This window comes from Zingiber officinale, chromosome 2A (genome assembly GCF_018446385.1).
Source record: "Zingiber officinale cultivar Zhangliang chromosome 2A, Zo_v1.1, whole genome shotgun sequence".
Taxonomy (NCBI): domain Eukaryota; kingdom Viridiplantae; phylum Streptophyta; class Magnoliopsida; order Zingiberales; family Zingiberaceae; genus Zingiber; species Zingiber officinale.
This window is the reverse complement of record NC_055988.1, coordinates 159,239,937-159,253,887: the sequence shown is the minus strand read 5'-3', so window position 1 is coordinate 159,253,887 and position 13,951 is coordinate 159,239,937. Positions and strand designations below refer to the sequence as shown.

The 13,951-nt window shown below is 38.5% G+C and overlaps 1 non-coding gene across 1 annotated transcript; it reads right to left on the bottom strand.

Annotated features, from left to right (window-relative positions):
- Window positions 1-12,567: 12,567 nt before the first annotated feature.
- On the bottom strand, window positions 12,568-12,675 carry LOC122044669. Its single transcript, XR_006129693.1, has one exon. It is a non-coding gene; the product is annotated as a small nucleolar RNA R71 (small nucleolar RNA).
- Window positions 12,676-13,951: the final 1,276 nt, after the last annotated feature.

Genomic DNA, 13,951 nt, shown 5'->3' with positions numbered 1-13,951 from the left:
AATCTGCATACAGTTAAAACAATGCATCCAAACATACGACTAGCTACTTATACTGCAGGTGAGGGGTTTCTTACATCCTGTGCTAGATTTCCTTACGATCTGATCGCTAGATTTCCGGTGGAGAAGATCCCTCCGTCGATTTCCTCGCGTCCACATGCTCTTCTCGCGGGGAGGAACGTTCTCGTAGCCGAGATATCGCCGGAAGGTGTTCCTCTTGCCCTTGGGCCGGAAACCCTAGGTTTCTTGAGGTTGGCACCGAGAGGTGAGGGGGAAAAGGAGAGGGCGGCGTGACTAGGGTGAGGGAAAGGTTTTTTTTTCTCGTTTAAGAAAATAACAATTCCTCACTTAAATCCCTATTTATATTTAGTGGGTAATTCGACCCAACTAAAACATAAATATAATTGTTCCCCTTTCCTTTCAGCACGGCCCTGCTGGGTTCACCTGGTTACTAGAGTTCACTATAAGTCGTAGGACCCAATAGGTCTCGGGTTCAATCCCCGCTTAAGCTATTTTACGTTTCCATTTATTTTTCTACTTCCGTTATTTTAAAAATTTTGTAAAAATATTCTAAAATTTCAGAAAAATCATAGAATATTTCTAAAATAACTTTGAGAATTTTCGGGCGCTACAGAATCAAAGATTGAGGCTTTCTCCAGACCATTCACCAAGAAGATGAAAATGAAGCAAGCTCGTCCGAAATGAACATCGAGAGCATCGATGAAGGGGGAGCGACATCGGAAGAAAGCAGCAGTTCAGGGGGAGCTACGGATAACGAGATCGAAAAGGTAAGTCATTTACGATCTCTTCCGATCCCGATAAGTAATTTAAATTTATTAAATTATTATCTAAAGACTGTTGCAAACTAGAAAAAGAAAATAAAGAATTAAAGTTAATTCTAGCCAAATCTTGTCTATTAGAAGATTTTGAAAAATTAAAATTGGAAAATGATAAATTGAAAATACAAGTAGAAAACTTGAAAAATCATGCATGTTTAAATGTGAAAAATCAAAATATTAGGAAATATAATAATTTGAATTGGTATTTTAATTATCACAAGGGACAAATTAGGAAAATTTCTCAAAAATATATTCCTAAGAGATTTCTAATTAATCTAGTTGGAAGGAACCTATATTGGATTCCCAAATCTTGTATAAATTGAACTTTAATTATACTTAGGGCTTTCAGCGAGAAAATTAAATGTTTGATTTCCTTAAGAGACTTTGTTTAGAAAGTGGTTGTTGCTCCAATAACCAAGAAGGTCTAGTACCTCGCCACAGCCTGAAGTCAATTCAAGAAATAAAATGTTTAATTGACTAACTGATAAAGCATTTAATTGTAATTAAATAATACTTTAAATAGTTACTCAAACATTTTTTTTGATGTTTTTAACTTAGAATTTTTTTTAATTTTTTATTTTTAAAACTTAAAGTTTTTTTAAATTATTTGTCTATCAAAGCTTTTTTGAAAGTATCAGCTTTACTTTACCAAAATTACACAAATATTTTTTTTGTAAATTTGTTTAACTTAAGAAATTGTATTGCAAAACTTAAAGTTTCTAAAATTATTTACGTTGCAAATTATTTCCAAATTTTTTTAAAGTTTTTAAAAAACTTGATAAGTTTTTCAAAATTGTCAGAAAATTAGAGTTTTTTTTAAAAAAAAATCTTTCTTATTTTTAAGAAGTTACCCTTAGGTTTTTTTTAGTATCACATTTTTTATGTGATCAAAGAGGGAAAATGAAAGATTAAGTCTAGGGGAGGTAGTTTAAACTTTTTTAAATTTTTACACTTTAATTGTAAATTTATTGCTCTTACTTTATGTTGGTTTACCCTAACTTAACTTAGGGTGCTCACATCAAAAAAGAGGGAGATTGTTGGTACCCCAAGGTAGTTTTGATGTGATCAAACAAGTTAAGTTAGGTCCTGTTGTATTTAACCCTGTGTCTAAGTGTGCAGAAACTTAGGAGCACAAGATGTCGAGCAAATGATGCAGCTAGCGAGAAGGACGACACGGGAGAGAGCTGATGGGCTCGGTGCGTCTGAGGGACGAGGCGCTGGGGAAGAGTATGCAGGTGGGCGAGAAGGAGACGCGCGACATTTCCGAGGGATGAGAAGTCAGAGAGAAAGCTTACTTGAGAAGGCTGGAAGTTGGATTCGGGTGAGCCATATTCCGGATGGCCGAAATCACCCAAGCGAGCAGAACCGGAGCGAAAGGGTCCTAACACCTTCTTCTCCTCCCTTAGAGGACTAGTCATGATTTATCTTTTTATCTATGTTTGACTAAAGTTTTTATGTATGAACTTGTTCATATTATTATGTATATTTGGTTTGAACTTAACCATGTGAACCTTTTATTTGCCTTAACTATATTTGCTTACCTTATCCTGCATTGCTTTTTGATATATGTCTAAGAGGGAGTGTGAATACTAAAGTCAAAAATGGGGAATGAGCACAATAAGATAAATTAAGTTATTCATTCTAACTTATTTTACTTGCATTCAAGAAGAGTAGATTTTTTTTGACTTTAAACAAGCATTGTTATACATAAAAAGGGGGAGATTATTCTGTACTAATAATCAAACTTGTATTTTGATATATATCAATACTTGATTAAAGTTAGAACACATGTATTTGATATGCCTATTAAGTTTGCAGACTAAATTAACGTGATGGATCTTGAGGACCAAACACCAAACAGAAAGTCTAGATGGGTTGGGAAAATTGGAATGGAAAAAAGTCCAGATGGGTTAGAATGACCAGATATCTGGCAAGAGGATTCATTCTGTCAGTGTAGATCAAACATCAAAGTGAGGAAAGACCTAATAGGTCAACGATTAGACGTCAAACATGGAAGGTTGATATATAGTAAGTAAGGTAAGTCATTGAAATGGAGGGGACCAGTGAGGGCGAGTCTCAATTGAGACTTAGGCGAGGATCTAACTTAGAGCCAACTCAGAAGTCTAAGTTGAGATTAAATTAATACTAGTCAGGATTTTATCATACATATCTGTTCTAACTTTGTTTTACAGGATAAATACAATATATATTCTAACTTTATTTTGTAGAATAAAATTATATATTGTAACATTATTTTTATGTGTTTCGTAGATGAAAAAATTGGTTCGATAGATGGATCCTCAGAAGGTTCCATCGACGGATCATATGTATCAGTTGATAGATCAGTGATTTCATTGAGATAAGATTAGACAAAAAGGAAACAATGGGTTCCTTCGATGGATCATATGGATCAGTCAACGAATCAATGACTTCATCGAGACAAGATCAGAGAGAAAAGGAAACATTGGGTTTTATCAACTAAAAAGTATGTTCAATCGACGGATCATCAGATTTGCTGAGATCAGAGTTGATCAACCAGATCCAACAAAAAGGAAAGCTCAAGTTCAATTAATGGATAAAGTTGTTCAATCAATGGATGATTTCGGATCAAGAAGCTAGACATGCACCTAGGAAGATTCTTTGTATTCTATCGACGGATCAACATGATCAGTCGACAAAATAGTGAAAATTTTTGAACATCCACTGAGTTAGTGGGATCTGATCGATTGGTGGTTTGTGATAAGTGTGAAGTATATAGAATTTTCATCATGTTTTCACATAACTTTCTGTTGGTGCAGCGGGGCCGGCAAGAGGGGGGGTGAATTGCCTGCACAATAAGAATATCCTCCTCGTTTCTTTCAACTCAAAAAATATAATAATAATAAAGAAATAAACTAACAGAAATAAAGAGGAGATAAAGAATTTAACTTGGTTACAACCCAGGGGGTTGTTAATCCAAGGCGATGAAAAAACTCAGAAAGATCTCCTTCTCTGAAGGCGGAGAAGCCTTTTACACACTGAAAGCTCTAAACTATTGCTAGGAATTGAATATTGAGTTGATTGATTAATTTCCTAGCTCTAGGGGCCTTTATATAGCTCCTGAAAATCTTATCCCAAGTGTTAAAGGCGCCTCCAAGAGGGTTGAGGGTGCCTCCAAGCAGTTTGACTGGATAAAGCTCTATCTGGTTGCAAACGATCACGAAAACTAGGTCTGAGGCACCTCCAATGCCCTTGAAGGCGCCTCGGACTGGTCTGAGGCACCTTCAAGGTGATGGAGGCGCCTTCAATGTTGAGGGTGCCCTCAATGATGTTGAGGGTGCCTTCAACCTACATGGCATAAATACTGCCTTCAACCTTCATGGTATAAATAGCTTCCAGCTTCTCTTTTTCCTCTTCTTCTGAAGCTCCGATCGCTTGGGTGATTTCGGCCAACCGAAATAGGGCTCACCCGAACCCAATTTCCGGCCTTCTCTTCGAGCAGGCTTCTAACCTGGCTTCTCATCCCTCGAACACTGCGCACATTCTTCTCGTCCACCGGTGTACTCTTCCGCAGCTCTTTCATCCTTTGGACGCACCGAGCCTATCAGCTCCCTTCCCGTGTCGTCCTTCTTGCTAGTTGCATCTTCTGCTCGACTTCTTGTGCTCCTAAGTTCCTGCACACTTAGACACAAGGATCAAATAACAAGCAGGACCTAATCTAACTTGGTTGATCACATCAAAACACCCACGGGGTCCAACAATATCCTCCTTTTTGATATACATCAACCCAAGTTCAAGTTAGGGAAACAAAATAGACAAACAACAATTTATAGAAATTACTAAACTAATAGTTCAAGCTTAAGGATTACAATAGAATTTGCAACACAAGTTAAAAATAAATTTTAAATAAAAAAACATTAAAAATTCCCCCTAAACGTGTACCTATCTTTCTCCCCTTTTGATCACAGCAAAAAGAATGGGGTAATAATTATCAAGTAGAAGTTTTCTAAAGAAAAGTTCAAGTTTTAAAAGAAATCATTTTGAAAAATAATTTCTAAGTAGAAGAAAAAAAATTTTATGGATGAACCATTTTTCTAAGTATAAAAATATTTTTGAAAAAATTGTTTAAAAAATGTTTGAAAAACTTTTTAAAGCATTATTTAATTTTAATTTTAATGCTTTATTAGAAAGTTAATTCAACATTTTTATTCCAATATTTTGGTTTCCAGGTCGTGGCGAGGCACTAGGCCTTCTTGGTTATTGGAGTAACAACTACTTCCTTAGACAAAGCCTCATAAGGAAACTTTAATGTTTAATTTTTTCGCTAAAAGCACTAAGTCTAAAGTTTTAATTTAGATCAAATGCTCTAATTTTTACACTATGATATCTAAATTTCCATTTTAGTTTATCATAATTACTCAAATCTAAAGTAGGGAAATTTGAACATGTAGAAAATTATAGTATTCTTTCTATTGTTAGTTTGTCAAAATTCTTTAATTGGCAGGCTATTTTTAACTCACTATTAGTTAATAATTTTTCTAATTGACAGGAATTCTGATTTGCAAAAATCTTTTGACACTATATTTCTAATTCGAAAAAATCTTTCGATGATGTTTCTAATTTGCAAAATTCTTTTGACAAAATATTTTGTAATTCACAAAAATCTTGCAGCAACGTTTTGACTGACTTAACCAATTGATCAGGAGGTAGAGATCATACCTGACTTACCTTGTCGGTCGTTGATTCTCCCCCTGTTGAGTTGTCTTCTTCTGAAGACTCTCCCCTTTCATCGATGCTTATCTGGGATGAGCTTTCTGTGTCCTCGGGATGGAATTTAGCTGTTGGGGCTGACCCGACAGTTTCCTCGATCTCGGACTCTTCTGACGGTTCAGTATCCATCGAGGAGTCGGCTTCTCTTGGTTCTTTGTGGAGCTTTAAGACCTTTTCCCAAAGTTCTTTTGCACTTTGGTAGTCGCCAACCCTATCAAGCTCTTTATCTGGTAGTACGTTTAGGAGGTGAAATTCAGCCCGAGCGTTTGTCATAAACTCGTCACGTTGCTTATTGGTCCAGAGGTGTTGTTCGATGTCTTCTCCATTCGTTGTCTTTGGTGCTTCGTAACCAAATTTCATTATTAAAAAAATATCAAAGTATGTATTAAGATATACCTCCATTCGTTGCTTCCAAAAAGCAAACTCCCCCTCGAATGTTGGTGGATAGATGTTAGCTTCAACCATCATCTTGATCTTTGTGCTTCAGTCGACGGTTAGTCCTTCTGAGGATGTCGGGCTCTGATATCACTTGTTGGTACAGCGGGGCCGGCAAGAGGGGGATAAATTGCCTGAACAATAAGAATACCCTCCTTGTTTCTTTCAACTCAAAAAATGCAATAATAATAAAGAAATAAACTAACAGAAATAAAGATGAGACAGAGAATTTAACTTGGTTACAACCCAGGGGTTGTTAATCTAAAGTGATGAAAAAGCTCTGAAAGATCTCCTTCTCTGAAGACGAAGAAGCCTTTTACACACTAAAAGCTCTAAACTATTGCTAGGAATTGAACACTGAGTTAATCGATTAATTTCCTAGCTCCAGGGGCCTTTATATAGCTCCTAAAAATCTTATCCAGAGTGTTAAAGGTGGCTCCAAGAGGGTTGAGGGCGCCTCCAAGCAGTTTGACCAGATAAAGCTCTATCAGGTTGCAAACAGCCACGAAGACTGGGTCTGAGGCACCTCGAATTCCCTTGAAGGCGCCTCGAACTGGTCTGAGGCGCCTTTAAGGTGATGGAGGCGCCTTCAATGTTGAGGGCGCCCTCAATGATGTTGAGGGCACCCTCAATGATGTTGAGGGCACCTTCAACCTGCATGGTATAAATACTGCCTTCAACCTGCATGGTATAAATAGCTTCCAGCTTCTCTTTTTCCTCTTCTTCCGAAGCTCCGATTGCTTGGGTGATTTCGGCCAACCGAAATAGGGCTCACCCGAATCCAATTTCCGGCCTACTCCTCGCGTAGGCTTCCGACCCAGCTTCTCGTCCCTCGAACACCGCGCACGTTCTTCTCGTCCACCGGTGTACTCTTCAGCAGCTCTTTCATCCTTCGGACGCGCCGAGCCCATCGGCTCCCTTCTCGTGTCATCCTTCTCACTAGCAGCGTCTTCCACTCGACTTCCTGCGCTCCTAAGTTCCTACACACTTAGACACAGAGATCAAATAACAAGCAAGATCTAACCTAACTTGGTTGATCACATCAAAACACCCATGGGGTCCAACACTTTCGACCTACTTTTGTATGTTTGATTCGTGATATGTTGATTCTATGCTTCATTTTCATATTTTATTACTCTTAGATACTGCTCTCATTTATTTTGGTTGATAGGAGCGAAGGTTAGAGTGAAACAAGGAGCAAAGGTGATCAAGGTGAGAAGCCCTGCTCTACCACGGGTGCCTGTACCTCATGGCATGGGTCGTGTCCCATTCGGGAGCCATGCCATAGGCAGTCATGCCACTCCCTATGGCCCATGCCTAGTTTTCCTTCCCTTCCACAATCCGCCCATGCCCAGTGGCACGAGCCATGCCTTGCTTAGCTGCCTCACCACGAATGTTCATGGACATGTGACACGGGTCATGGCCCACTAGATCTGTGCCTCAACACTTGGCACGGGCACTCATGCCCAGTAGCATAGCCTATATCGAGCGACCATTTCCAGAGCCTATATAAGGAGATCCGCCCGATTGGATTGGGGATCTTGATATGGAGGGGTTCATCCCTCTCCTTGGGGAAGGATTTTCCCCTCTAGGAAAATCCTAAAGGCTTTGTCTTCACTGATCCGCCTGATTCATCCTCCTCCGGAGCAAGGAAATACTCCGAAGACACCAGCAATCTCCTCAATAAGTATTTCTTATTCTCTATCTCATATTTTTATTGTAAGAATACTTTATATTATATCTTTGGTTTGTAAATCCTTTGCAATAAACCTTCGAATTCTAGGAGTAGGGAGTAGTTATGATGTAATGTGATGTGTGAACTATATATTTGGACATTTTTTTATGATATGATATATTTATTAACATGTTGTATGTGTGTTGTGCCTTATATATGTTTGACGCAATATGTGTAAAGTTAACTTATATAGATGTAGAGTTTTGTTCATCATATAGGGGAGATGCTTTGAATTGTATGACCGGGGAATCCTGTGACATAAAGTATCCTTACTTTCTACAATATTCCCTTGAAATGGAGGGCAATTCCCTACAAGGGAAGCTAATTAGAGTTTATGATTTTTTTTTTCTCCATATTAATGTTAGGAAGTGATTTGAGTAATCTAGCGATTGTATGATAGGAAGGGCCCTTAGTAACAAAGGGTACCCCTTTAACCAAAATTTTTAGGTTACTTTTTCTACTTAATATCATTAATCTGTTGGGGTTACAAGGTTACAAACATAGTCCCACATTGAAAATACATGGAAAATATCATGGGTTTATAAGAAAAAAATATCTCCATTGGCATGAGGCCTTTTGGGTAGAGCCCAAGAGCGAAAATCATGAGGGATTAAGCCCAAAGTGGACAATATCATATCATTATGGAGATATCTAAATTATTTTTGATCCTTCAATTGATATCAGAGTGAGGTCGCTCTTCACCAGACTAACCACCGGAAGAAGCACAAACTAGAGCCATGATCCAAGATCTAACCAGGTGGATGAAACCTTAAACAAAGTAGGGGAGGCCCTGAGCAAGTCAAGATGACCCGATACTCGAAGGGAGGCTCTGAGCAGCTCAAGAGTGGTCCGATGCTTGAGGGGGACCCTATGGTCCTTTGTTTGGGGGGGATTGTTGGGGTTGCAAGGTTGCAAAAATAGTCTCACATTGAAAACACATGGAAAAGATCATGGGTTTATAAAAAAATATATCTCTATTGGTATGAGACTTTTTGGGTAGAGCCTAAGAGCAAAAATCATGAGGGCTTAGGCCCAAAGTGGACAATATCATATCGTTATGGAGATAAATTTTTTTTCGATCCTTCATAATCTACCATTAAGAAGTAAATTGGATAACTCTAGTAATTGTATGACCAGGGTGCCCTAGGGTATCTCTTTAACCGGACTTTCTAGAGCTACTTCTTTACTTAATAACATTAGAACTTGTATAAACTCTCTAATTTGATCTTTGCAGGGTTGTGTCAGATAGTTAGAAGCCCTACATGAATGTAAGCATGGAGTTAAGTAGATAAACAATGCATAGAGACATTAACTAGCATCATAATGAAATCAAATTCCTAGAATCTCTCTCCCACAAACTTAACTACACCTTTGCTCACTTGCGCTCACTCTCTCTGCTCTCTCTTTCCTCCTCTCTTTCTCTTCTCTCAACAACTCTCTCTCTTTATCAAGCGCTCGAGAACCAACTTTTGATTGTCTATATAAATCGTCATGTGAAGTAAACTAGTGTTTAATCAACAGTCCATCTGGGATCGATATTTTTATTACTTGATGGCAGTCATGCACTTGCGGTACGACATTAAGTTTTTGGTATCATTGTCGGAGATTATTTTTTATCAACATTAGTTGATTAGCATATGACTTACTTTAGACTCGTTGATAGATTTTTTTTATTTTCTTATTTGTTTTTATTTCTACATCTTTCTTTATTGCAATTTAATTTCTACATTTTCTTTCTTGTTGTTTCTAATAAATTTTCTATAAGATACAATGAGCACTAACTTGTCAAGTAAGTCTTTAAGAAAATTTTTTTCACCCATTTTTGCAAGATTCATGTCTCTCATGTGCAACCTCATATCGAAGTAGCAAATTTTCAAATAGACCCAAAATTAATTACCATGATACAAGGCTACAAATTTAGAGGAGAATTTTCAAAAAGCTCTTACTTGCACCATGAAGCATTTCTTGAATATTGCAACATGGTACAATGTGAGAGAGTCTCTTCTGGTGCTACTTGATTGATTGCATTTTCTTTCATGGTGGCAAAAGGCGAATATGCTCCCCCCAGCTCCCCCGCCAACTCGTCCTAGGGCCAACATAGAGGAGGTAAATCACGGGCAGCTACTAGCCTTTGGAATAGTGACTAGCTGTAATGACCCACCTTCTGGGTACTGGCTGTAAGGCCGATAGCTACAGTTAATGCTAAACTATACTGTGCGGAAAGCTGGGCTAATTAAAATTTTGCTAAACTATTATCTTTAAAATCTGATCTTAGTATTCTAGGTGTACCTAGGAGTTGTACACATGCTAGGGGAGGTGTTTACAACTGATAATAAACTTCGGATCGATCCACAGACCGATCTACTGATACTGGTACGGTAGGAACCTCCGGATCGTTCAACCGACCGATCCATAACTAGGCCGCATTGCATGCGGCTGCTGGATCGGCCGCCGATCCGGTGGTCCTGATCGGTCGGTGAGGCCGATCGGTGGCTCTTGATCGATGCGCTAACGATCGGTGAGCGCGATCAGCTCTTGATCGATCCACGGATCGATCGAACAGTTTGGATCGATCGGTCTGCTGACCGATCGGTGAGCCATCGCGACCCAGCTTCTGATCGATCCACGGATCGATCGGAACAACTGTACAGTTCAGGACAGATCCTGATCGGTCTGCCGATCGATCAGACTCTGATCGGTCTGGCGGCCGATCGGGTTTCAATTCGGTGAAACTACGATTTGATTTCGTGCCAAAATCGTGAAACGACTCTACAAATGCTAATAACTATTCTATCATGCATTGGGCAACATTCAAGACATAATATAATGCATGTTCACTAGTTCATACCATTAACCATAATAGAATGCGAAGCATAAGGGAAAAGAGAACAAGACTTTAATAACTAGACTTGTTTCAAGTTCTAATGCGTAGTAAAATAAAACTAGATCTCTAGGATCTTTATTCCAGTTCCCGCCACACACACCATCCTTGCATTGTCCTCCAGCCTCCGCTAGTCCATCTTTCCTTTACCTTTATCTGCAGTATAAGGAAAAATAGTATCTGTAAGCTTAAAGCTTAGTAAGAAACCATCTACCTCACAAAACATGCAACGATGCAAATATGATTTTAAATCATGCTGTTTAAAACATATGCTGGATATACTGAATAAACTAGCATGGCATGGCATATAAGCATACAATCATGGCATATCTAAACCTGAACATAAGAACATGTATAACAACTGCACATAAAGTTATCATGCATATTCACAGGGAAAAACTAAACTGGAGCATGATACTGAACTGAAACTGAACTGCGCTAAAACTGATCTTAAACTATAATCACTGGATTAGATTAAGAGTTTGAAAGCTAATATCATAATAAGTGAAAATAGTAATCATGCTGTTTGGGCCCGGCAACTGTACTTGCTGTGCGCGCATCCCTAACTAGACCCGGGTTTGCAAGTCCCGAATTTAGTAGGGTTAACTAGGTTATCTAAACCTAGGGACGACTGTGGGAGTCCAACCCAATGGATATCTGATCCAGTACAGTGCCACTGAAAATAAAATACTGAATATAGCTAACTGTTTCAACTTGCTGTTTCTAGGTTATCTGAACCTAGAGCTAGGTTATCTGAACCTAGAGGCGACTGTGGGAGCCCACCCATTGGACCGTAGTCCCATAAACTGAACTAAACTAATGTGCTGTTTTAAATGCTCCTAATGCATTTAACTGAGCTATTAAACATAACTGAGGTGGTATTTAGCTACACTAACATTTTACCGACCACTTGGTGTGCTCCAACTCTCTCCTCTAATAGGGAGATCACCTCTAGGCACCCGACAACATCTAGAATCTCCAACTAAAGGAGACCAACGTGTCCGGCCCGTCTAGAGGTGCTCAACTAGATCCCTAATCCTCGAGGAGGGTTTAAACACACCCTATGTGCCGAAAAACCTGCATATAGCTAAAACTAATGCGTAGAAAACTAAACGGAGCTATTATACTGCAGGTGAGGGGTTTCTTACCTCCTATTCGTAATTTCTTACGATTCAAACCGCTGGTTTTCCGATGGAAACGGTCCTCTCGACGATCCACTTGCGTCTTCGCGTTCCTCTCGCGGAGAAGAACCTTTTTCGTGTTGGAGTCGTCGCCGGGAGAAGTTCCCTTGGCCCTTGGGGGCTTGGTGTGCCGTGAGAAGGAGGAGAGGGAGAGGCGGCGGTGAGGGTTTGAGAGGAGAAGGTGGCGTGAGGTTTTGTGAGGAGAGGGCTGCTGAACCAAATTAAACCAAACCCAACTTAAGTTCTTAATTTATATTAAGTGGATTATTAAATCCCAACTCTAATATAAATGTAATTGGTTCCTCTTTCTTCCAGCACGGCCCTGCTGGGTTCAACCGGTTACTAACATTATCCCGAAACCATAGGTCTCGGGTTCGATTCCCGCCTAAGCTATTTTGCGGTTCTATTTATTTTTGCTGCTTCCGCTACTCGGAAAATTCCGGAAAAATATCTAAAAATTCCAGAAAAATCATAGAATAATTCTAATGCAAGTTTGAGAATTTTCGGGCGTTACACTAGCACATAAGAGAGGCATTTACCTCGGCTTTGCCAAGATTCGAACCCCAGACCTCATGGTGGCAACACCTCATGCGCTAGCCACTAGACTCATCCAAGGGGACTTTGCATTTTCTTTCAGCATCAAAAATAGAGCAAAGATTTGGTTTTATTCTCTCCATCCTCAAAGCATTATAAGTTGGGAATAATTGGAGTAGCGATTTCTAAATTATTTTCCCCTCCTAGCAAAATGGTGTACATGAGGAATTGCATTACAAATTTTTCTTAGACAGATGGAGAAACACTATTTGAAGCATGAGATAGATTTAAAGGTTTATTAAGAGAGTGTCCTCGCAATAGTTTAGAAAGATGGTTGACAGTGCACATATTCTACATGGAGATTTTGTTCTCAGATAAGTCATTATTGGATTCATCTGCTAGAGGTTCTTTGATGAACAAAAGTCTAGATGAAGCATATACATTAATTGATCAAGTGAAATTAAACATCCAACAATGGTTAGACAAAAGTTGGATGGAATCTCCCCTGATAATTCCTGAAGTGCAAGCAATTGTCACACAAGAATTTGTACAATCGCCCATGGATAGAGAGGAACTTCATCAAATCATAGAAACATTATCAAATCATAGAATGACGGGTCAAAAAGAACAGAAAAGTCTAGTGAACATTATAATGCTTTCAAACAAAGAGATAGCCAGGTTCTCAAAGAATTTTTGGGGAAATATGGATTCAAATTTGAGGAAAGAATCGAAGAGAATCAGAAAATCCAACTCCCATCCCTCCAATAGAGATCTATAGGCTACCGATATCATTCCCTCAGTGGTCAATGGAATCAAGTTTGGATAAAAAATTTGAACCTCCACTAAATTTTTAAAATGAAACTGTAGATAGGAATCAGAAATCCATCCTAATACCTTCACAGAAGACTTTTATACCACCTATCCTTTTTCCACAAAAGCAAGTGATAACTATTAGCGAAGAAGAATTTAGCAAATCCCGTGATGATAATTTGGTTATATGCAAATTTGTTGGTTTAATATAAGATGATGAATTTTCTGATGATGATAAATTAGCCACTTGTAATTTTGTTGGAATACTTAATGATGAAGAATGTTCTGATGAAGATAATCAGTTTGAAATGTCTAATGAAGTTGTTGATCCTCTTGTTTATGATATTGATGTTAGTGAATTCTCCACTATTTATAATGATGTTAATATTGTGGATAAGAGTGTAGCGATTTATGCTATGGAAGCAAAGTCCCAAGAATCACTTTTTTTTATCACTCATCCACATGGCATTATAGAAGTTGCAAAAAATGATCTCGTTGTGGATATAAATGCAGGGACTTGTGCAGAGATGGCAAAACCCAAGGATCACCACCTTTAGTTGCACTACCACCTGAGCCAGGGCCAGACCCATCATTTGATCCTGAAAAAGTCACATCCACTTGTTTAGAACTTTTAGATACCTTTCAGTAATGCAAGGTTAGTATTTCTTGTAATCTTAGAAAACTTCATAGAGGTACCTGTAATTGATTTTGTTAGATGTGATTCAAATTTTTATGCATGCTTCATTAAATTTAATATGGTTCTAGTTCTATATTATATAATATGCTTGTG